We start from the raw sequence: 26,988 nt of genomic DNA on the forward strand, positions 1-26,988 counted from the left end.
CCTCACTGGCTTGGTTTTATAGTGAATGAATAGGCATTTGCCACCTAACTGCTTTGTAGCTGTCACCCATCTTGAACAAAGAACAGTGTATCCCTTTAACTGAAAGGGTCACTGGATGGATGGTAAGTGAATATAAATAGGACAAATAATCCTTTGAAAATAAAATGACACTACCTTTTCTCATGCTCCTATGTGACTACTTTACATAGTTTATGTACTACTCAAACAGGATGTTAAGGCAGAGTTGTTTAAGTAGTACAAATGTACTTAAGTATCTGTCTTTGGAAACTGAATTTCGTATTTCCTTATTTTCTCTCATAAAGTGTCAGTGCAGGAACAGAGAGGATGGTTTACATTTATGAAAGGTGCCAAAGGCAGAGAAGAAATATGGTGTTTAGCACAGTGCAGGAAAAGAAGAGAAAGCAAGAAAAATAGACTCTGTTGCTCCAGCTATAAGACACCATGTATTTCAATTCAAGACTCAAGTCTCATGTGCTGAATCTTCCTTGATGAGCTGTTCTGCAATCTTCTCCTTTCTAAGAGTCATTTATCTTATCAATACATCACTTCAGAATGTAGGCAGCAGAGATTTTGGTTTAAGTTATGGCTGCATGATAATGTAAATCTGATCTTGCAGAACTTAACACTGGATGAAAAGCTCTTTTTTTTTTTCTTTCCTGTGTCACAGAGTCCTGATCTGTCTCATTCTTCTGATTCAAGTGTGTTTAGAAAACATTGGCATGTGAACCTCTGGCTTTATGGTAGATCAGCCTTGCTTGTGCCACTCCTGTCTTCCACCAGAGTGGCACCATCTGCTCTTCCCTCAGTCAGTTCAAATCCAATATTAAGCTGACATAAGCTATGTATTGTGTGTCCTGGCTTGTTTGACAGAATTTGGCAATTTTAAGGCATGTCAAATATAGAGACTTGCCTAGAGAAGTCCAAATTTGTGTAATACTTCATTAGCACAAAGGGCTGTAATTAACATTGATGGGCAAGTGAAAAGGAGAAAAACTGTGGGACTGTATTTATTTGGAATGATTTCTGCTTTTGGAACTGGCTTATCGAAGTTCTGCACTCTGTGAAGAAGTACTAGCTGAGTAGGATTATGTGTCTTTTGGTGAATGATTCTTTTCTTGTATTAAAGATTTTTGGAGTTGTGCAATAGAGGCATGAATTCAGCTTTCATCTTTAACTGAGTTAAAAGAAAAATGAACCCAGCAGTAAGGATGGTTGCTGGTCAATATATAAATATGATGAAATGATATATAATGGAGAATGACTTAGTGCTAGAAGACTTAAGTCTGAAATTAAAGATGAACAGCTTTTTGTTCAGGAACTTGTCTAAGTAAACATACATGTAAAACCAACATGAGTGCGTCTGTTATATTTCTGTGTTTGATATAAGCCATTAACAAATACCAGTATGTGGTGGGTACTTCTCATAATAGTCCTGCACCTTTGTTGTTTTTTTTTTTTTTTTTTTTTTTTTTTTTTTTTGCTTTTGGAAGTCAACATGTGCTGACATGTATTTGCTGATATCAAGCATTTCTAATCCAATGTTAATTTAATCAGTGCGATATTTGTCAATAGCAAATAGTTCCCATTGTATTTGTCTTCTGTTTGATGTCTTTCTATACCTGCACTTAGTCTGACATCTCTGATCTTTTAGGTTGTTCTGTAACATCAGACACATACAAAAGCTTTAATTTCCAGCCCCTTCCTCAATGCCATGCCAATTGTAAAAATATTGTCTTTTGTGACTTGTCTGTCAGCTCACTGGCAATAAAAGGAACATTGCTGGTTCTCAGCTGTTTTAATGTCTTATCACTACATATTTTGAGATCAAATGTGGCATATGTTAGGTCAGTGCAAGAAGTTATCAAGGAATGTAGTTGGAGGGCTTTTCAGAGTATACGAGGGAAGTGATCTTGGATGCCATTTAATCTATTAGTCAGGTTTTGATTTCCTGTTCATATGTATGTCTGTGCTTGGTGCTTCACTGTGTGAAGTTATTTTTAGCATTGCAAATTTTTGGTGTCAGAAAAAAATCTAAATGGTTTCCTTTCAGATTTGCAAGACATAAAGTAGCAGCCTGAGCTTCCCACTTTTGATTTAATAAGGGCCAAGGACTTTTATTATAGAGCCAGCTGGAAGTAATTTTTCTTTTGCTGAATTATTTCTCCTTTGCAATGAGTGTTCAGAAATCTGTATCTCCTAGTTAAGTTTTGACAAGAACATCTTAGGAAACTGTTTCATAATTAAATGTTACATTTTCAAGTTAAATTCAACTTTACCACAAAGAAGTTCAATTTTCTTATCTTAGTGCTCTGCACTCAGAAAGTCATTATCTGAAAATGATCTTATTTGTACTTATAATTGTATGCGTTTAAATAAAATCCCCCAGACAAAGCAAAACTAGTGGGGGAAGAGGGGGGAGAAAAGAACAACAGCTAGGATAACCAATCATCTAACAAATACAAATAAAATTGTTCATATTATCATGAAATACTCACTGTAAAAACTAAATGTTTCAAGAATATTTTCTAAAATGTTCAGATTCTGGATGGCTTTCAAACAAGATGATGAAGAAAGATCTGGGCTTGGTTTTGTATATATAGCAGAGTTTTTAAAGTTAAATTATGAATAATGACAAACTACTATACAGTACAATCATGACTAGGTAACTTGTTTTGCATTTTTATTATGTTTTTAATTTCTTGTACAGCTTCGTTGTTGATGCTCTGCATGCTCTTCTTGCACTGCTCATTCAAGTAATTTAAATAGGCTAGATGAAAGAGTATGATTTTGATAATTTATGCCATAAGTGTTTTAAAATCTGTAATGTGAACTTTAGTAACTTTTGCTTTGTATATGAAAACTAGACCTCTTTTTTTTAATTATTATTTTATTTTTACTGTGCATAAGCACTTCTTCCTAGTGTTCTGTACTACAAAAACTACATATAACTATATATGTATATAACTGTATGTTTTATAACTACATATAAAACTACATATACTGTGTGCCCCAGTGGCGCAGTGGTAGAATTGCTGCTTGCAACACCGGTGGCCTAGGGTTTGAATCCCCCCTGTGGCGCAGGGGGTAGAAGTGCCGCTTCGCTTCGCTACACAGAGGGCTCGAAACCCGGGAGTTGGACTCGATGATCTCTAAGGTCCCTTCCAACTCGCACGATACTGTGATACTGTGACTGTGATATGAATTGCACATTCTACTGACCTGCTGTAACTTGATGGTGAAGAATATTATCTGAGCTCATGAATCTATTATATTAACAAGATAATTTAAGTTTTTTTGGTAGTTCTAGCTAAAATAAATGAACAGTACATCTTGTGCTCTTTCTTGTATAGACAAATTAAATCTACATTTTGAGATGAAATCTCCAGCAATATCATGATTTCATGTATTTTGTACTAAATTTTGTGTTCCACACATGTCCACATGCATGAAACTACAAATAAATGTTTGCCAAGCAGAGGAATGTAGCTTTAAAGATTATCCTGACAGTAGTTCTCTAATGCTTTACTGTCATTAAATAGACTACAGCAAAGAACAAATTAAATTACTTTCATCTAGCTTTTCAATGTAATTGGAAGTAAAATCCAGAATATGAGTTATGGATGTGAGATGTGCTGTAAGTGGTCATAGCGTGGTGTATGTTGAGGCAGAAGCATCCAGCAGAGCTCCCATGACATGTCAGTTTCGGAGGAAAGAGAAATTCTGTTTTTCAAATCAATGATACTAACCAGACTTTAACAAGAGTAGTCACTCACATTTGTTACGACTCCAAATAAGAGTGCAGTGTGGTCTTCTAGCACTACTCCAAGTTATGTACAACAGGATCTCAGTTTAGGACTAGTGCAGGAAAATCTTTATGTCTCAGTGATGTTTGCTGTAAGCAGTTGGCTGTGCTCTTTTATCATTTGTTTTCAGTCTACAGTGCTTTTTATGAAAGCTAATGGAGAAAGTTCTTGTAAAGACTAATGCCTCAGTTTCCATCAGATGTGCTTGATCTTAATTCTCCTGCATTGAGATAGTACCCTGACACTGGGCAGATTCAATTATATTTTGACACAAACAAATATGCAAAGATATTAAACAAAGACAGAAGTTTCCTATTGATACATTTCAGCCTCCATATTTTCTTATGTAACTTAATTTCTTTCATTAATTTATATTCAATTGTGAAGAAACCCAAGATTACCTGGTATTGGAAGAAGCATCTTGATCTCATTTGACAATTTATATTACAGTAATCCAGTGATTTATCCATAAATGAAAGCAACTGATGACAAACTAAATGTCTAGTATGACAAGGCAATGGAATTTTCCATCTTAAAATTTGTAATGATTAAAAAAAAATACAGAACTAGTTGCAATAGCAAATTGCTCAAATACTATCATGAAATCCATTTTAGTTTTTATCCTAGTAATTAAGAAAAAACATGAATTGCAAAACTATTCAGCATATTTCCACACACAGGTTCTAAGAAGGAACATGAGTGTTGAGTGTATAAAACATCAAAGCTTTTGAAATCGTTTTATGCTTAACTCTCAGATGTGTTTAAAATCAGAAGAAAGCTTATGGATCCTTTTACAAAAATGTGCAGATTTCTGTGAAGGAAAGTAGTTTTCTGGCTATATCATTATCAGACAAAGTCAGTTGCAGGTTGCAAAACTTCTGTTAGCATGGATGGACTTTTATGAACCCAAAAAACTTCAAACCTGAGGCCCAGCTTCAGAATGTCCAATGTGCCTCAGACTTTTGATCTTTCTGTTTAAAGGTTTTGTAAAAACACATCAACATTTTTGTTCATTAAACATCCAGAATTTCTAGAATGTTTGAGAAAAGTGTTCCACCATGCACTGGCAAGTGTCCAGTGCTGCTTTTCCTGTCCTGTGGAAAAGGAGAAAGGAGACAAAAGTGATGCTAGTATGATCAGATTAGAAGGTAGCAAGCAGTTATCCTACAACTTCTTTCTAGTCTGCAGAATCACCGACATGTTTATAGGAAGGCAGTGCATAACAATCTTTTAACTGTTTCCTAGGGATGGAAAAAAAACAAAAAACACCTATCTATTCATTTCTCCTTAAAGCTGTGTTGTGGCTTAACTCAGCAAGAGCTAAGTACCACTAGTCAGTTTCTCACTCCAAGTGGGTTGAGGGAAAGAACTGAAAACAAAACAGAACACATGAATTGAAATAAAAACTATTTATTAAGACAAAAAAAGAAACAAAAATGCAATGATAACAATGTGTGTGTATGCAATTACTTGCCATTTGTTGTCTGATGCCCAGCTAACAATGCAACAGCCTGCTGATTGACACCCTGCTAGCAACATGATGCAATGCAGTATCTTTCCAACTGATGCCCAACAACCTCCAAGCAGCAGTTGACCCCTGGACAACTTTCCACAGCTTGATAGCCTTCTGTGTGGTGTCATGTGGTATGGAATAACCTGTTGCTTAGTTTGGGCCATCTGTCCTGACTCTACCCTGTCCTTTGCTGCTGTGCCAGAAAGACAGCAGTTCATTCCCACTGAGTAGACTTGCCCTGTCCATGTTCTTGTCACTCAGAAACAACTAAAACCTCAGGGTGTATTTAATACTGTTTCAGCTGAGACCAGGATATGCAGCTTGCTAGCAAAAGCAAAATGCTGCAGAATGTTTTTTTGCAACTTATTCCTTTGTTAGCATATTTCCATTGACACAGGGTTTTCTGTGTAGATAAGCCCAAAATCCATTACCTTTGGAATGTGTGAGAAGTTGATTGTCACTGCTGTCCACTAAAGTGTCAGGAAAGGCTGTCTGAGGTGGCATTTCATCTCATAACTTTGTTAGTAGGGATGAGTCTGTAATCATATTAATTTATGAAACAGTGAAAAGAAAGCAATGTCGTTGAGAGTATCTGTTGTTTGGTATGCAGTATAGAAGGTAACAAAAAGATGACTTCTAAGGTACTATAAATTTTCTTCCTGGCTCTAATTTGGCTTACTTATTTTTTCAAAGGCAAGCCCAAGTATATTAAACTTCTCCTTTTTGTCACTAACAGGGTACAGGAGAAGTCTTGCTATTCTTTCTGTATGCTGCAAAGCTCTCAGAACTGTGAGATCCAAAGTACTGATACAAGAGCTAAACAGTTTGTAATTCACTTGCAGTATCATCCCTAACAATGCTACTTTTTTGTTTTGTGTTGAATCTTGTTCACAGATATAGGAGTGACAAACATTAATAGTGTCATTACTACCTGCTAACATTAATGTGTTCTAGCAGTCATTAACTTTGCAGGGAGGTATTCCTCTTGAAACAGCTGCAAGTTAGAAATAAATGAATGAGAAAATGTCTCCAGCAACAATCTATGCCTTGCATATGCATTTATATCTTACGATCATTGTACCTCTGTGTTGTTCACAGGACTTCTTACTTACAGTATAAATTCTGATGGAGTAATCAAAACGTTTTTTTCAATTCTCATTTGGTATTAGCTGGTCTTACAATTGTAATGCCATTTTATGAGGAAACACTGACTTTTAAGTTTTTAATACGTGCAACGTTTTTTCACTTTCTAGTTTGTTAATCAGGATATTATGCACCCTACAGTTGTGCCTTACAGAGGTCTAAATATGTTGTATAACACCATTCTTTATCGGTTAGACAATCTGATTTAAAAAAAAAGTTAGTCTGAGAAGACCTACTATATACAAGACCCTTCATTGTATCACTGTCTTGGAGTCCCCTTGGAGTCTCTTCCATTATTTTCTCTGGAATCAACATTACAAAATCTGTAATTATTTATCCATTTGGCTTCTGTTTTACCATCTTGCATTGCTAACAGCAAGGGTTCATCATGATCACTGTATCTACACGTTTACTTTTTGCAATAAAAAACAAAAGTATTCTGAAAATTTGTGTGTCTTATTAATGCTTGCCTTTTGCATGTTGAACAGTGTCCCGATACAGTTGTCAAGGTTCATTCTAGTGTAATAAAATGTTATCTTCTGTCAGTAACTCTACTCATCCTCCTCTTATAACTTTCAGCTTTACTCATTAACAGCTGACTTCCCACTACCTAATTCATATTCACTCATTAAAATACTATTTTCTAAATTACATTTTGCAAGAATTTTGTTTATTTTCTCAAGTTTATTAATATCTCCTCTTTTTATTGACCCCAGGTGTGTAAATGTTGTGGCCTCTAGAAAAATGTTCAAAAGCACAGTCTATGCTTTTTCATTTTAGCTTATTTTTAACAGATAATCTTAACTGCTGTTTGTTTCAATTTTTATTAAAATAATTTTTGAAAGCACCAAATACATATTACTGATATAGACTTAATTGGTTTTCTAATTGATATGATGCTTTAACCTCTTATACGCAAGCAATTTTTTTTATTTCTGGAGTCAATTCCTGGAGTCAATTCCTTTTTCTATATAGATGGGAGAAACCATGTTGTTGTTGTTCTTTTTTAATGTTCTTTTGCTTTTATTTTTAGTTGAAGGTAACACTCCTTGAGCTAAGAAACTGCCATCTGCAGTTTGTGTATTCTCTAGTGAATGTTATAATGGCAACATTAGACTTCCCTTCTGACTTGTCTCTGTGCTATTTTAACAGTCCTTTGCAGTGAAGATATGTACTGAAGGATTTGGATCTTAGATGACCAATTTGAATATCATCCAATCACAAGTAATTGTCTGAGTCTTTGAAGGTATTGATATTCCCCAAAGCACCATTTAACCTTTGGACAGAGGTCGAGTGGGAAATCAGAGGGATGTGAGGTTAGGCATCTGTATGCTAAGGCTTATGGTTTTATTTTGTTTTAACTCTCCCCTCTCTCCTAGGAATATTATGTGGGATAACTGTAGTTCACTTTAGATTTTGGACATTGTGGCCATAATATTTATATTTCCAAATACAATATTCTTGGAATAACTAGGAGTTGTTTCTGCTGTAACGTAATGTATGTTTTTGCAATATTTTCTCTCCTTGTTTCCTTCAGTCCCATCTCCACTGAATTTTCAGAATTCTTGCTGCAGCCATAAGGGGAAAGAAAAAAACACTTTTTATTAGTTAGGCATGAAAGTAGAATCACATTTTTAAGATCCTATCAAGTTCTTTCTCCTCTTACCATTTATCATTTTGCAGGCAGACAGGATTCCTATGTTGTTTGAATAAATTATTCCTTTATTGGAGTTCAGCACAATCCCATATTGTTCAGCTATCTCCAGAGTAATGGTTGTTGCTGTAGCTACTTCTTAGGGGAAATATTCTTATAAAGTAAAACCTCAAAGTAGATTAAGTGACTCTTTATTGCACTAGTTGTAGAAATATCTGATAAATAACTAATCAACGCAGGAGGTTTTTCATCAGCAGTTCTCCAAAAGGATAATGATATTATTGAATTAGTAATGAACATACCAAAAAACATGTTGACTCTCTTGCACTCACAATTCATCGGTCACTACTGTGGATAGATCTAGCAGTATCAGTAATATCTCCAGCTGAAAACCTTTAGCAGCAAGCTGTGCAGGCTGTGTGTTACTGTTTTAGATATTCTAATGTAGACCCATATATCCATACTACAATACTATGGTTCCCTTTTTTAATTTTTATTTCTTTATTTTTTTCAGCAGGAATTAGTTTCTCATGACCCTCCAGCCTCAAATTCTGTCTTCCTCAGAGTTCTCACTGTGAGGTATTGCTTTCCTTGTGAGGTAAAAAAAACCAATAAGACAAAGAAAACAAACAAACAAAAAAACATTCCTGAGATTTTTATGATTATTACTTGTTTTTTTGTTCTTTGTCCTAAAGTCTACATGGCTTCCTTCAAACCTAAATGAAGCACGATCAGTTTGGAACTTGCAGACTTTTGTTAGGTGTTTCTTAGATACTAAAGCAGAAACAGATTCTACTTGCTGACAGTTGCAGTCACTTCCAAAATCAAATACTGGTAACAAGCATAAGGCCGTCTTGGAAACAAGTGCCTGTTTTCAGAATTATTCAGAAACTAAAGACTGCATAGACACTGATTTAATGAGTATATTAAAATGCTTTCTGCTTAGATCTTTTAAACATTGGCTTCACAACAAAAACTACAAATGCAGTTCAAAACTTTCTAGATACTACTTTTGGCCAACTACTGATTAGCTGCCCTGTATGAGGAAAGACTGAGAGACGTGTTACTTTTCAGTGTGGAGAACAAAAGGCTGAGAGGGGAACTAATAAATGTTTATGAATATCTAAAGTGTGAGAGTTGAGTCTTTGGGGGCAGAATTGTTTTGGTTGCATGCAGCAATAGAACAAGGGACAACAGGTAGAAACCTGGAACATAGGAAATTCTATGCTAAAACAAATAACTTCTTTACTATAGAGTGATGGAGCCCTGGAACAGGCTGCCCAGAGGCTGTAGAATCTCCTTCTTTGATGATATTCAAGACCTTCCTGAATGCCTACCTGTATGATCTATTGTAGGGAGTCTGCTTTAGCAGGAGTTTGGACTGGATGATCTCCAAAGTTTTCTTTCATCCCCTACAATTTTGTGATCCTAATTACTTGAGGTTAGCTGTTGAACACCATGTATTGTTTGAACTACTGCATAAGAAATGATAATTTTTGTTCAGCAGAGAAGGCTAATAAGAAAGTTTTTTGATGTATTTATCAAGGCCCACCACATAATTGAAGTGTTCATTCCTCTGCAGAATTGGCTGGATTTATTTTCCTTGGAAGAATAATTAATAGCTGATAGGCTCAGTCCTACAAATGAACATTTTTAAAGGATTCACTTGTGTAAAGATTTCTTGTTACTCTTTTTCAGAGATGTATTTATCAAAGTGGCATCTGGAATTTCTATTCAGTTTGGTTGTGTTTGAAGAAATATTTTAACTGCTTAATTGAAACTATTAATATACCTGCCTTTTTAATTATGGTTACACTAATCCACTACGAAATGAAGACTTTAGTCTTTAGAACACTCACTGAATATTTTGGGGGTTGGGAGGAAGTGGAAATGGAGATAAAGCTATCAGAGGTAGCTGAGATCAAGGGGTTGGGAAAAAAAGGGAAAATTAACCAATTTGGCACCCTAAAGAGTCTACATCTGGAACTGGTTGAGAATATATTGTTTTAAGAAGCCTATGATATCACATAAAAGCTTGGAAGCTTGCTCTGAGGCAGTGATGGAAAGCTTTTAACTGAAGGAAAAAGAAAAGAGAGGACACCTCCTTTCAGACACCCAGTTTTCCAGTAGACTTGTGAGATTAGTGCATGTAGCTCAAATGCAAATGATTTTTAAAAACAAAAAACATATCTTGACTGTCATTTTTGATTGATCAAAAAATCCAGCCTTACTGAAAACCACATGGAGGATGTATTATAAAGCCTCAATTATATGGCTAGTAAGAACATTCAGCACATTAGATGAATCTCCCCTGTAGACAGTATTTTATTTATTTATTTATTTATTTATTTATTTATTTTTTAAATCACAGTTGTCTGCATTAAAGTCTGGAATTCCAAAGCTAAATCCAAATCTCCAAGTCCTATGTAAAAAAATAAATAAATAAATAAAATAAAAATCCATTACCTCAGGAAGAGAAATTGTTCTCCCATTATAACTGCAGTGCTGTCTTGGAAAGGCAATAAGCTAACGTAAGAGAAAATGTTTTAAACTTTTTTAGATGAGAAGATGTATTAAAAATAATTACCTTAGGCAAAGATCAATTATTGTATTTGAATGAGATATTTTTTTATTAAAACCTCTCACGAGTGCATTTGTTATCATACTGTGAAAACCTGGAACCATTAAGAAGTCAGTAGACTACTGGTTATCATATGTATGTAAGTTACAAATATGTATATTGAGGACTGCAAATGTGATATTTCACCCTTAGTGGAGTTGCCCACAGTTGTTGAGCTAGAAGAGAAGGTCAGTGCTCCTTACTGGATTTCTTTCTGGATTTTGTGACTTTACCTCCAGAAAGCGTTTCTTGTTGTTGTTGTTTTAAATACATAACACACATAATCTAGTGATATAGTCTGTACAACAACATTCTGCTCCTGTTTTTTCAGTCTTGTTTTCAGGTACATATACAAGTCAAAGGAACAAATACTGACTACTAAAGATAAATTCTGATAGTACTGTGTTTTTTTTTTTTTTTTTTTTTTTTTTTTTTTTTTTTTTTTTTTTTTTTTTTTTGAAATCCAGTCATCTAAAGATCAGTAGAAAAGATCAGGAGATCAGGGTAACAAACTGAAACAGTTTCTTCAGAGGAGAGAGATTACTTGCTACAGGCTCTAAATGTTTAACTGAAGAACTTCAAGGCCCAAAAGAGACTCTGTGGATCCTGCCTTGGCGGTGCACAAAAAAATGCAGGGGAATAAGTTTTTGCCTTATTGGTGTCACAGTTCTATGGTTTATTAGATGTAATTTATCCTTCCTTTCTTGATCAACATCTTAACATATTTGAAGTTATCTATCCATGCCATCGACTCAAGGTAACACTCCTTGCAGTTTTTTTAACATAGGAAGAATTCTATCTAGATAAGAATTAGGAGAGCTGCATAAATCTTATTTTGACTTTAATTTGGTTGTATGTGCATACATCAAACTATCATGTTTATGGTAGCATGATTGCCCTTTGAACTATCCCTATATTTTATTTTATTTTATTTTATTTTATTTTATTTTATTTTATTTTATTTTATTTTATTTTATTTTATTTATTTATTTGTTTGTTTGTTTGTTTGTTTGTTTATTTTGTGGAGTTCATGGTATTCCTTTCTTGAAGAAAAAAATGCTATTCAACAGGTTTATGAACTGTAAGACTTGACTCAGCCTCTCTTTATTATTTATTGATAGACAAATAAGAGAATCGTGTTCACCTATATCATAAAAGAAAAAGCCTTATCAATAAATGATATTGTTGCTATGAAAAGCATAATGAGGAAATGTATTTTCTGCTAGCTATACATTAAAATGTTGCAAGGGCATGGGGAATTGAAACTGTCTTTCTAATGGATCATAAATCTTAGAAATGATTTGAATTCATGGATTAAATGTCAGCTTTGAAAGCTTTTGGTGATTTATTTTGGGTCTTAGAACGTTTCCACTGCAAATGAAATTATTGCATTTTCATATTCTGCTTTAGTTATTTCCAGAAAAATGTTCTTCAAAAGTATAACCTGGGGATGCTTTTTTCTCTATTTGTAAGTTCTTGACAGACAGTGTTGCATTTGTAATTAATAGAATTGCAAAGATTAGAGGCAGAAAATAGCTAGGGAGAGCGCTCTGTGAATAACGTGCACCATATGCTGAAAAGAAGATAACACTAGCTAAGTGAATCTATGGTTTCTTTGGTGCTGGTAAAAACGAATTCAGAGTCCATCATGATTTAGCTAGAGAAAAGGATATGAGTTAGGTAAAAGGAATTCAAGGATTGTGACAAAATTTAACTGCTTCTGAAACAGAAGTGATTTATCAGGAATATTTCTTAATTTGAAATGGTTATTTGGAAATGGGGTAGAGAGAAGGCAGCTCCTGAGGCAAAGTGAGAAGTACTGACAGATAAATCACTTACTGCCAGAAAAAGCAATAGAAGGGTCTTTCGGCCTTTTCACAGACTTCAGTCAGATTTGAATACACTTATTTAACGTCAATTTCAGGCATTTAATTGTAATTCTGGAGTTAAGAGTTGAATGGCATTAAGTGCCTCTGTGATTGAAAGAATTTGATTGATAGGCATGTTTGAAGGCTATCCAAACTACTTAGTATCTGTATTGTCCCTTTGGTATTGCCCTATTATCTCCTCTCTGATAGAGAGACTCTAGATTGAGGTTCTTCCAATGTGACAGGGTGAACCAATGTTTAAGAAGTTAAATTCATTTTGTACTGATGAAGGGAAACAGAGATTAAATTATTTATGACGCTAAATTGACAGGGACTGAGCACTATTTATTGTAGTTTACATTTAGTTTTATTGTACTTGTTGCTATAGTAGCTAAGGAATTTTCTTTCAGCAGATTTCTTGTACAGTAATTATGGAAAAGAAGAAAAGATAGGATAAAAAAAATGTTGACTACACATATAAGTAAAGGATATATATGTAAGTAAGAGTCATCAAAGCTATCCTAGAAGGTGAGCTTATAGGTGAAGGTATAGTCTCCCCCTTCCAAGAATCCAGTGTTTCAAGTTGCTTTCCACTATATTAGCTGCTTCTACTTTTCTTTTACACTGGTGGCAGAATCTCTATTCTGATCTAGAAGAGCATTTTGTTTCCAGAGTAGAGACTGAAGTCTGAATTATAACAAAAATGTCAGTGTTACCTGAAGGCTACAGTTTAGACTTTGACCTGAGTTAATTACTTCTTTCTGGTCATTTTTCAGAGGACTGGGAACTACATCACAGCTCTTACTCTTTTAGTGGTCTCTAGGGGAAGTCTAACAACTGCTAGAATTCCTGAGGGTGACAGTGCTAATCTTTTACTTGAGGATGCCATTCCTTTCCTATGGGATATAAACATTCCAAGAGGTGTTTCCAGGGTAGTAACCCAAGTAAGTTAATACTGACAACTACATATAGAGGAAAAAAAAATACTGAAGTCAAAAGCCAGGTGAAAACACATATAAATTAGCCAGAATAGCTGAATCCATATTTTTCTTTCAATGGAGCCTAGCCTTCATTTGACTGGGACTGAGTGGAACAGTTTTACTAATGTGCAGGCTGAAAGTACGTGGACCAAATCATCAACTCTGTTTTGTTGCCTTTATAGCACACAAAAACATACTCTGAGAAAGTGCAGAATGCAACAAGCGGTTTCACAACAGAGAAGAGGGAGCAGGAAAGTGTTAAGACATGGAAAAACATCATGGAAATTAAAAGCTCTTCCATTCTCATATAAAGCTCACTGTAGGATGCTAAGGAGACAAGGTGCAAAGCATTATTTCCAAGTTGGATTCATGGGCTACAATCGTGACACAGATTATAAAAACTCTGACTGCTTAGCGAATGGCTTTCTTAGGCACACAGATGAACAACAACAACAGAAAAGCTCAAGTTCATGAGCAGTACATGAAAAATGTTCCATAGATTTATTTTGTCTATTCAGCATACATTCAGAATCTGAATGAGCACTCTCATGTGCTGGCTTGTTAATTGGTAGTTACTGTACCACACACACAGCTGTTAGAGAAAAGAAATACTGGAAGCTGAACCAATCGATTGTGACAATTTATTGCTGAGGTACATAGGAGCAGCAATGGAACACATTTGAAATAATATTTTATATAACTTCATATTTACAAGCCTTCATAAAAAGACAGTCCTTCTCCCCTTGAAAAAGAAATGAAATTTGAAAACTGGATTCAAGTTATTCTTAAGGTACAGTTAACCCAGATATTAATATTCTCAAATGTTGCTGGAAAAGCTTACATGAGGAAAAATATATTAAATATTATTGAGCTATGCTGTAGTCAGAAAGCAGAGTAAACGAGTGGGAAGGATATATCTTGATTCTGATTGAAAAAGGAAGACAGGAATTTTGGTGAATAGCTTTTTAAAACCCCGTGATGACAAAAAGACATTTACATGTATAAAAGAGATATCATTTAAGTGAAATGAGTGTTAGTTACGGCTATTTTAGGCTGAACTAATGCATTCCTGAGTTTTTAAAGGAAAACAGGACTGCTGTCTGCACATTGCTTTTTAAAGGCACAGCAACATGAAAGAGATCTTTAATATCTGCCTCAGTGTGAAAGGCTTAGGATCATGCTGTGTGTGAGTACTCTGCTTTCCACATTGTTTGCTTGAGAGCCAAGTGTTTTCTGCTTGTATTACTCTAAGTAATATGACTGTGGGAGGTACAGAAATGTGTGGTTGCTTACTTGTGAGTGATGTTCTTCCTGAGGTAAGGTCAGTTGTACATGTTTTTCCCTTCCAGTCCTCACATACTGGAGACTCATAAATGAACATGGCATATGCCTCCCACATAAATCTACTAGGTCACTTGATTTGATCCAAACTGACCATTCAGTAGGTCATGTGGGGTACTGGTGGTTCTCTAAGATAAACTCTGAGGAGAAAATTAAGATTTGTAGGTGGATTATCTACTCCATTACTTTTATGTCAGTTTGATTATACAAATTTGTTTCATCAAAGAATCATTAAGGTTGGAAAAATCCTCTAAGATAATCTAGTCCAGCCATCAAGCCATTACAACCGTGTCCACTAAATCATGTCCCTCTGTGCCTCTTATTCCATTTTCTTGAAAACCTCCCAGGACAGTGACTCCACCATTTCACTAGGCAGCCTGTTCCAATGCATTGCTACTCTTTCAAAGAAGATTTTTTTTTCCTAATATCCAACCTGAGCCTCCCCTGGTGCAACTTAGGGCCATTTTGTATCTTTGCATATCACTAGTTACCTGGATGAAGAGGTTCCTTCCACCTCACTACAACCTCTTTTCAGGCAGTTGTAAAGATCAGCAAGGTCTCCCCAAGTGTCCTTTTCTCTAGACTAAGCAATCCAGCTGCCCTCAACCACTCCATATAAAATTTGTGTTTGCTAAAGTCTGGGTAGACTACATCCACAGTATTTCCCTCATACACTAAGAAGGTAGCCTGGTCATAATAAATCAGATTGGCTATGCAGTACCCAGCTGTCGTGAGTGCATTCTGGCTAAGTCTGATCCCCTGACTGTTCTGCACATGTTGTATGATTGCACTCAAGGTAATCTACTCTATGACCTTCCCCAATACCAAGGTCAGGTTGTGTCATGGCTTAATGAATTTTGGTTACTGGTATTCCATATCATAACATCATATAGTGTTAATGCTCCCGTTCCAGGTACCTGCCTGGAAGAGAAGAACTACATTCCCCAGGGGGCTTTGCAGTTAGAGGAGTTATAGCTCCTGGCAAGGTCACCTGATCAAGCTCTTCAGTTCTTCTTCGTGCTCTTCTCTTTCACCTCTCCTTGCAGCTGCCTGTCCTGACTGCACGCATCTCTTCAGCATTACTGTAAGGCCTACAGCTTTCAGATACTCTCTTATTACATTTGATTTATTAACTTCAATTCTAATTATATTGCATTATAGTGTGTCATCCTGCATTCCGATAGCATATTTAGTAAAATTAGTTTGTTTCTCCTCAGACCACTGCCACTGTTTTCTAATTATCTTGAGGTCCCATTTCCCTTGTCTGGAGGTGTTGATTTTGCTAAATCTCTCCACCCCACTAGTCACGGAACCAGGCCGAACCAGCCCATAAATCACTGACAGGTTGATATGTCTGTACCTGCCTGTATCTTCCATTCTTGTAGATGGGCATCACACTGGCAAGTTTTTAGTCATCTGAGACCACCCTAGTTGACCAGGACTGGCTGATACATAATGGAAAGCAGCTTGGTAATCACTCTGTCCTTGTTTTCAGGTGGATTCTATATGGTCCCATGAACTTGAGAGTTTGAGTGGAGCAGCAGGTTGCTAACTGTTTCTGTCTGAATCATGGGGGTTTAATTTCATTCCACATCTTATTCTTCTATCTCAGGAGACAAAGTAGTTTGAAAATAACTGGTCTAATAAATACAGAAGTAAAGAAGGCATTGAGAACCACAACCTTCTCCTCATCCTCAGTGACAGTGTTCCCTGCCACATCTAATTAAGGTAAAAAATTCTCCTTGGCCCTTCTTTTACCATTAATATCTTTGTAAAAACTTTTGTTGTCTTTAATAATGTTTTCCAAGTTAAGTTCTTACTGGGCTTTCACCTTTCTGATCATTTCTCCACATACCCTAGCAACATCCTCATACTCCTCTCAAGTTGCCTGCCTCTTCTTTCAAAGGTGTTCATTCCCATGCCTCTTCCTACCCCCCCACCCTTGCCAAAGTCTCAACAAAATCTTCCTGTTCAGTCAGGCCAGTCTTCTTCCCTGCAGTCTCCCCTTACAGCACACAGGGATAGCCTTTTCCAGTGCTTTTAGGATTTCCTTTGTAAGGAATTTTCATCCTTCCTGGACACCTCCAGTACTGACATCCAATGGATTCTCCCAGCCAATATCCTAAACAATTTAAAATCTGCCCTCTGAGGGTAGGTAGAAATTCTGCTGACCCCTGTATAGTGCAAACAAAGATAATAACAGAGGCCTTTTCCTGGGATACAGGTATTGTAGAACAGGATGACAAAAGAAGGAGAAGAATCGATTCACCCCTTCTAACAACAGCTCAAAAGGAGGGCAATCTCAGAGAGATACAACTCCCTCAGCTTCTAACCCTTAAATGAGTGAGAGAAGGGGGGTGGATCCTGACTACCCCTTCTGCAGGTGCATTGCTCACACCTGAGCTCCCTAGTTAGCCAGATCTGTTGCTCAACCATTGGTTACGGCTGTGACATGGCAATTTGAGATCATTCTCCACTTCTGATTTCAGAAAGGTTGAAAACCTTACCATTTTATGGTTGCTGTGCCCCAGTTAACTTCTGGGGACAGTATTTCTAACCAGTCCTTCTCTGCATGTGAAAAGTAGGTCTAGCTTTATGCTTTCCCAGGTAGGTTCCATTTGAGCTGTTTGAGAATGTCATATTCTTTTTTCTTATATTTTTGGGAAAAATAATTTCACTGAATACAGAGAATTAGAATCAGAATCTGGTGTGGAAAGTCATGGAATTATGATATGGAAGTAGATAACGCAAGTAAATATCAAGCTTTTGTATGGTCTATCTCTTTGTCTATCTCCTAATGTGTTCCTGACATTTTAAGTAAAATATAGAACAAACCTGCTTCGTATCTTACCTTTTAAACATTAAAAGTATCATTTTAAACACCTTTTGCCTTCTTCCACTGCTGTTTAAAATGTTTGCTCACACTACATACAAAGTTAATGATCTTTGGAGAGACAAACATCTCATTTTGGAATTATATCTTATTATTTGTACAGACTATAAGCCTAAAAAGCAGCTCAAGCTTAGGTATAATGGGTAGGATGAACAGCTTGATACCCAGTTTTCACAACAACATTAATCTTAACTGGTTTGGTTCATTGCAATCTCCCATTTTCCCATTTGTGCTTATATTGACTTTTGAGATAATCAAATACATTACTTTACAAATTCCAAAAACCTTTGGGACAGAGTAATGAATGGATCATTGACTAAACTGCAGTCAATAGGCTATTATAATTTCCCTTAATACAGCAATATTGAAGAGTTCTACTTCATGTGAAAGATTACAGTGAATTGTACCAATTAAAAAAAAAAAAAAAAAAAGAAAAAGAAAAAGAGGGAAAGAGTATCTCATGATAAGGAGATGACATGAAAAATTATACATGTGAAAAAAGTAAAAATGTTTACACAGTCTGCTTAAGTTAAACCCTTACTTTGTCATCCAAATGTAACATTGAATTTGTTGCCCCTTTTTGGGGATGGGTGAGCTCAACTGATTTTGGAGTCTGTCAGATATAGTGCACTCAGAAGCTTATTTGTGAGTCCAGTATCACTGTATTAACATTTCAGTTAATGTACCCTATGACAGAGAGTAGAAGGTAAGGACAGTATCTAACAGGGACATCAGTTCTCTGCAAAATTTCTTTCCAAATAACCCTCACTGACCCATCATTTATTGCATTATCAGACTTTTCAGTGTGTTTCAAAAAGCTCTAAGACTCTTGGCAGGAAAAATAAAAATTAAAAAAAAAAAAAAAGCAAAAAAAAAAAAAAAAAAAAAAAAAAGCAAAGCAAAGCAAAAAAAAAAAAAACAACCAAAAAAAAAAAAAAACCCAAAAAAACCTGTTATGGTCCACTACAACAATAGAAAAAAAAATCTGTTAGAATAACTACTGTTGGTAGAGAAAATTAGTTTCTATTCTGGGAAGGTTCTAATTTTGTAAAAAATGCTGAATAGTCACACAAAAATGATACGTGAAATGGATGAAGTTATTAAAGGTTTTCCACATACAGAGGAACTTGTTAAAAGAAGGTAGTTATTGATTTTGTGATTACTGGGGAGCATTCAAACTAAATGACTCCTGTGAGTGTGGTTGGATAGATTAATGTCTATATGCTATCAGTTACACCTGTCATTAACTGAGTTTGTAGTTAATAGAAGGCTGCTTTTTTGGAACCTGATCTGTATAGGATTGCATGGGAACATAAACAACATGAAAGTTAACAGAGTTTTCATCTGATAAGGGAACAGCAAACTATTTATAAATCAAATAGTTATGGTAGTTATGAGTATGTGGCAATATTTAGGTGTTCTATTTTTGTTGTTGTTTCTAAATGGCAAATTTTATATTTAGCTGATGCAACATAGTGAGATAGTTACAGAAGCAGGTGTACCTTCAAATAACATATGAATGCAATCAGTAATGCAAGATGATGAGGAGGAAATGAAGAGCTCTAGAAACAAAGGAGAGAGCAGCAGGTGAACAGGGCAACACACCCCACTGCACAACAAATCCTCCCCATTGGAGTGTCTGCGAGTACCTTGGACAGCGGTCCCAGCAGCGGAAGGGTGGAAGTTGTTTTGCACTGTGACATACAAGATGAATGACAAGAGCACTGAGCAGGAAGCAGTGGGTCTTCTATTAGTGGATATGTAGCTTCCGACTCATGATGGATGTCTTTATGCTATAAATCAAAATGGTACAGAAAAAAAGCAGAGGAAGGATAATTTTCAAGATTGTATTAAGAAACAGAACCAAGGGATAGGTTAAATTAAGCCAGAATCAGAAAACAAATGTATCAAAGCTCAGTCAGCTATTTGGCAAGTCTTTTCTCACACCATGAGGTAAATGACTTGACAGTGGTAAAAGATTTACTTTAATGAGGTGTTCTCTAGGACATTACTAGTGTAGAAATAAAGGAGAAAGGACCAAATTCCTCAGTGTTTAAATTTATTCTAATGTTAAACAGATGTCCATAATATAGAACTTAGCTAAACTTCTAGAATATTAGATGTCAAATGATGATAGTTAACTTTGTATGGTATCTATGCATTTTAATTCAACTAATTATAAAGCAAACTCTTTAGGAAACAGATGCAAAAATTGTGCTTCAATATCACTAACAAATTTCCTTGTGAGGAAACCCCTAACATTCAGCATTTTAGAATGAATACAATTGATAATGGCATTAAAGAAGTTACAATAACTACCTTCAGAGGATAATGCATTCTTCAACCACCAACATATAAGATTGACTTTCTGAGAGGCTAAGGACCTAGGCTTTCATTTGCTATTGAGAAAAATCAGGGCTAAGTCATATCCTCTGATATTCAGTCATATGTAGAAAAACCTTCTGAAGTGGGTTTTATCTAGAAAAAAGATTCACCATAAGAAGTAGTTCCAGCTAGACAAATTCACACTGGAATTAACTGACAATGTTTTAACAGTGAAATTAAATAAGTGCTGGGTGCAAGGAGTAAGGGGTGAATGGGAAGTGATGTTTAACTTCTAAGACATATACTTAGATCAAGTAGAATTTCATAGTATGTGCATTCTAAGTGAAAGATATGTAGATTACTCTGAAAATAATGCCTTCTATTTATTTCTGTGGAAACTACAACAGATACAAAGAGCATAATAACCCTATTTAATAAATTCTCAGCAATGACTTTTTTCAACGCACTCAACACCATTAGTCCATTTGCATGGTTGAGCTGATCAAGATGCTCTTCATTTCATGGTGTGACAACTGTGCATAACCAGACCAAAAGTGTCTTGTCCTTCATGTTGCTGTTGCCACCGCTGAAATGCACCACCCATCACTTCACTGTGCTGACATCCTCTGTTAGGTCTCCATAAATATTCAGCAAATGTCAGTGAATGTCAACATGAGCATTTTTTTCAGCAAGAAAGAATTCAATAGCATACCTTTATACTCCCATGTCAGACACTATTTTGTCAGACTGCCCTTCTGCTACTATCTGTTGCATAGCAACTAAATGTAATCAGATATTGATGGGGTGGTTCAACCTTTACTGCCATACTATCAACATCCATCTCTGACAATGTGTGCCAAAGTAATAAAATAGGAATCATTAGTTTTGGAGCAGTCCTTGAAAAATCCTGAGATATAAAGGTGATCACAGCAGATAATTCAACAATCTCCTAAAGTCTGTATCAGATCACAAAGTCTATGAATTCTGAATTGATCACAATTATTTTTGTCTTCATTAACTTTTCCAGTGCCTTCACAGAAATCTCCCAAATGATGATGCAACATTTTATCCTTCCTTGGAACTCACTTTTTATAAACGTCTGTGCTTACAGTATAAATGTTATTTTCTCTGATTATCCTCTATAAAAACCCAAACTTGAGTGAGTATCCTATTGAAGTAGCTTGTAACAACAGAAAGTTTAAGTAGTATGAGGGAGATTCTGTGACAGCACGTTCAGTTCCTTGGAAGACTGTTGTTCTCCTCTGGGGAATCCCTTAGAGGAAGCTCTGACATAAATTAAATAATTTTTCAGTGGTTTGATATGATTGATGGCAAGTGATGTCCAAGCCACCCTTCCTTCTCCCAACTGGCAGTGCTAGACCTGGTGCACACCAGGGTAGAGAAGCTCTTTTGGCTGCCAGGGCACACGACTGATTTGCATATAACTTGCCATCAACCAAATCCCTCAGGTTCTTTTCTGCAAAGCTGCTCTTCAGACTCTCTTCAAACTCCTCCAGTTTTAAGTGCAGAATCCAGCTCTTGATCTTGTTGAACTTTATGCTGACTGATGACTGCCCTGCTGTCTAGGCTGTCAAGATTCTATGCAGTATCTTCACAGTTAAAACAACCTTTGCAGGCTAACTCTTTCACTGTTAAAAATAACCTCAGATGAAGAATGGTGGAAAAATCGCAGAAGTCCAGGGAAAGTGTCCCATGTGAACTAGATTCATGTAGTTTTGATGTAGGGACACGAATAATTGGGTGTCATGGTGTGGACTCAAATAACCTTGTGAATGGTCATTACAAACTCTTGTCAGACTGGAGTATTCGAGGGTTGCTCACCTCTAAAAGTTTATAATAACTGCTGTTAAAGTTTCTCTGAGGGATTTTGGAATTTTTTTGCAGAACTTCTTGCTTGCCTTTTGTGCTTAGTATGATAATGCTGCAAGGGGACTGTGAACGGTTCCTAGTATCAAATTGTATCGTGTGCCTATTATAGTAATGGAAATCATTCTGGAAATGCATTCAGCAGTGGAGTATAAATGACTGTGTGAAAATGAGTTAATCAGCTGTCTTTGTTAAATGTTTTTCCATGTGTGGGAGGCCTTGGCAGTTAATGCACTTTACTCTGATTTGCAGCTACTGTCATCCTTGTTGTGCGTGATTGATATGTCTGCCTTCACAGATTTAGAACTTGACACTGACACTAATAAACAGCTTAAAGTCACTGATAATTTCAGAAAAGACTCCAGAAATTGTAGAGAACAACTTTTTTTTTTTTTTTCCCAAATTGCAGCTTTGTATCCTGAGAAGGGTGGAGTGATAAGGCTTGCATTTTCTTTTGGCATACAGGTACTATGAAAATATCTGCAATTTGAGTTAACTGTAGAAATCAGTAGAAACAAAATAAATTTATTTCCCCTCACTGCCAAGCCCTCCAAGGTACTGGATTTCTCAGAGCCAGTTTTACTAGTAAAAACTGAGATGAAGATGTTCTCCAGTACCTCGGCCTTTTTCTTGCCCTGTGTCATCAGGGTGCTTGTGCCATTCAGTAACCAATTTATGTTTTCCCTCATCTTCCTTTTACTTCCTTAGCCCATACATGTCACCAAGTCTTTTCTGTAGTGAGGCTTCTTTTTTGCTTTTGCATATATTTCAAGAGTTTTTTAAACAATTCATGCTTTCTTGACATATTTTAATATGGACACTTCATAAATGTACAGGTACTCAAACATTGTTTCTAATAGCATTTAAAAATATGCTTATGCTGTCCATTCTGAAACTTAATAATAACCACACAGTCTTTGATGGTATTGAGAAATGCCAGATTTAAAAAATATCTTCTCTGGCTTTACTTTAATCTATATTGAAATATCACAATATACATTTCAGTTGTATGTTCACTTGTATAAGCTATAATACAGAGTAGTCATATTGTACATGCCTATTTGTATGCATTTATATTCCATTCCTCTCTAATACACATTTTAGAAAGAAATAAATTATTTGAGTTATATCTCAGGCTTTTTGATTGATTGCCACAATAGTTATTAGATTTTAATATATCAAAGATTTTTGGCAATAGTTCATTTTGGGCTTCTCAACATATTTGACTGGATGATACAGAGGAATACAATTATTCTATTTCAATGCATATAAATATCGCATTGGTTAGATGTTTCAGTATATTCAAAGCTAGGAGGTCTCTTATAACAACCAATCATTTTGACTGTAACAAAGCTTTGAATCTTCATAGATGCTTCAGGAGTTCAGGTAGACACTGAGGATATATAATAGTATAGTGCCAGAATGGTTCTCAATGCAATGGATAAAGTAGCTCAAAAACACTCTGGGAGCACTCTGGCCTAAATTGGAAGTATCCTATCATGTAATCTCATAACTTTATCCTAAGTGTTAACTTAAATGTTGTATCAACTTTTTTTGTCTTGTCTCTGCAGAAGGTACCTGTATAACATTATGAAAATAATCGAGGACATTCATTTATAAATTTGATTTTCATCAGATTTGATTGTGTTTCCATACAATCAGTGAGTTTGGTAGAGGAGAAAGAAAGATGCTATTGAAACACTGCTGAAATTATATACATTCCTGAAGACTGTTGTACAAATGACTTTTACTAGGTGGTAGGTGTAGTCTAACATCTTATATTATTTCAAAGACTTTTAATTTTCTATATCATCTGTCTATTAACATACCTGAAGACATCACTTTCTTATTTTAAGAGATTACAAAAAGAATTGCCTCAGAGATGCTCAACCTTTAAAAGAACAAAATCTCTGTCTTGGAAGTAGTTAATATGTTAAGGATTTTTATGTACATAATGGGATAAAATCTAGAATCTAGAAATTAAGATGTCTAGAATAACTGTTACAGCAATGAGCTTAATCTAAAACAAACTGCCTCAAGGACCACGGCTGAGAATTAATGAATTCTGACTCAAAATATATGATTAAGAAAACCTAACAGAATTTATCTTTCATAAAAATGGAGTTTTTGTCAACTGCTATTAAAGATGGCCAGTACCTGTTTGTTTTCACGGAGAATGCAGGGCCCTCCTTGATCATTATTATTTTAAGTTTTGATTATTAACATCCCGTGAAGAATGAACTTGTTAGACTTTGACAGCTGATATTTTTTTGGTAGAAGTTAATGAATTTCATTATCTACTTTGTCTACTTTTCCTTCAAACTAAGCTGAATGAAAACATGATATGCCACAGTTATTCAGCACATCTCTTCTCAGACATGATTACTAGGACCTATAATACCAAATGGAGTTCAGAACTACCTCATTGTTATGAAAGATTTCTTTTTACACTGCACTACCATTCTCAAGAGAATGAATCCATTTTAGAATCCACAGATTTTTATTTTTTTTTCTTTATCTACCTGAAAGAAAAATCATTTTAAAATCAGAGCTTTCCAAGGGCAGTTGCAATAACATAACATATACGTTTTCATGAGTATGTTTGAGATTAGAGGGAGAGGGAAGAATGGGAAATAGCCTAATAATTTGTTGGTGTGCTACACAGCTCATAAAACAATAATCTGTGAATAGTCTCTTTTATGCCTTTCTAGTATGGCACTAGTAAAGTAATTGCAGTTACTTAACTAGAGACTACTATGATCAATTACGTGTAATCTTGGAAAATATGCTTAGCACTATATGGTCAAAAAAGTAGAATGAAAAGTAGATGGATTCTTTACTCTTTCATTGAGGAAAGTCTGCTTGAAGGAAAAAGCTTATTTATGTGGCATTTAAGAGGGAGATGAAGAGATGGCCTCCTTCCACCTCAAATTTTAACAAGATAGTCTCTTCAAGTTTTTGCATCTACTGACAATGTATTCACTAGAGATAACTTTTGCATCTCTTTCCTCCCAAATTAGCCATTAATATAGTTCATTAAACATAATCCAATATCTTTTCAACATTTCCCTCTCTCTAGTCTGTGATTTTGCTTTTCCTAGTATTTGATGACGTCTCTTGTGGCAGTTTCTTTGTCTACTACTTTCTCTTATAGCTGTGAAAAACTATAATAATAGCTCTTATAGCTGTGAAGAGAGATTTTCAGAGGACTTATCTTGTCAGACTTAATTTCTTCTAACTAACGTTGTATTATTTCAAGGGAATGACTCCTAATTGTGGTGACTGATTTCTTGTGGACAGTGAGGAAGCAGAATTAGTGATAACAAAATAAGTAAGGCTTTTTTTTTTTTTTCCAGTAGAGGTACTTCATAGCTTCATGACATCAAGTGCCACCTGAAATGAAAAAGAGCATCAGAACTTACACAGTGTTTATTATAATTATATACATGAATACAAGATGCATATATTTGTCTGATTGTAATATTCTATATGAATGAAGGTTTCTTCCTCAATGAAGACAAAATGAAATGATAAAATTGGTGCCTACTAACACACCCTGCTTTGTAGGAAATTCAAGATGTCTTAAAAGTTCAATTGTTCTGTTGAAATGTCAAATACTCAAAAAATAGCAAAAGCTCCTTTCCAGTAGATAGGTTTTTTTGTTTGTTTGTTTGTTTGTTTTGTTGTTGTTGTTGTTGTTGTGTTTGCTTTTGGTATTGTTTTAGTGGGATTACCTATGCAATTATCTTTGAAAATGACTCAGGTCAGGTGTTTTCTTCATACTAATGTCTTTCCATAAATGTCAACTGAATACTGACAATATCAAAGACATTCTGTGTTTCAATCAGTAGGCACAAAATAGCTTTATAAGTAACAATAACAGAAGAACTGACATATGTCTAATTTTTCTTGCTATAACATCATGGAAAAGTACCTACATTTTCTGACTGAGAACATTTACATCATTAGTACAAACAAAACGGCTTTCACTCTTCCATTCCAGTGTGATTTTGCCAGGAAATATATGAGAGACTTTAAAAAATGGAGTCATTTGCTTGAATAAAAGCCTTTACCTTTTGAAATGTTCTATTACATGAAAAGGTACTGTGGTTCTGATGAAACTGAGAACTGCTTTTAAATGTGGGGATCTAGCAGTACAATCCAACTAAGTAATGTGTATTTCTGCTTTAATTTTAAAGTGAACACTGTTCTATATTAAAGGTGTCTTGTTTTCTTCATGACATCTGTGATGCAGTTCACTGCAAAGAAATGTGAATATATTTCTTCATATTACACAAAGCATATAATAGAGAAAGTATAATTAGAATGATTAAGGAAAAAAGTTGCACTTATGAACCCAATTTTGCATTCAATTAGGTCAGAGCAGTTTGAAGTCTAGAAGCAGATAAAAGAAGATGAGGCCATTAAAGTCTGTGGAAAGATCCCTTTGACTTCATTGGACTTGCCCATGTACCAAATGCACTAAAAAAACCACTTTTCTCAAAACAGTAAATTATACCAGGGTCTCTTAAGTATTTCACTCCTATTGAGAAACTTAGTATCGCTTGTAATGAACAGCCTAACTGTGAGTGGAAGGTAGCACTTGCAGCAATCGCTGACTGACAGGACTTACAGGTTGTCCATTCTTACTGATTAAGAAGTACTATATTAACCAGTTGATTAATCTTCTAAGGAAAATGATAGAAGTATGAATAATCAGTTATGAAAGTTCCTATTTAAAGTATTTGAAAATATTAAGAATATTAAGGAATATTAAGAAATATTAAGAATGCCAATTTTTCTCTGGCAGGAAATGAAAAAATCAGTATTTTGTATTTTCTGTACTGTAACCTTTTTTATCTATCAGAATAACTTAAGATCTTAATGCCTTTATTCTCTGCTTGGTTAGGAGCACAGGGAAGGCAGGCTAGTCGTGGTTC

This window comes from Excalfactoria chinensis, chromosome 2 (assembly GCF_039878825.1).
Source record: "Excalfactoria chinensis isolate bCotChi1 chromosome 2, bCotChi1.hap2, whole genome shotgun sequence".
NCBI lineage: Eukaryota > Metazoa > Chordata > Aves > Galliformes > Phasianidae > Excalfactoria > Excalfactoria chinensis.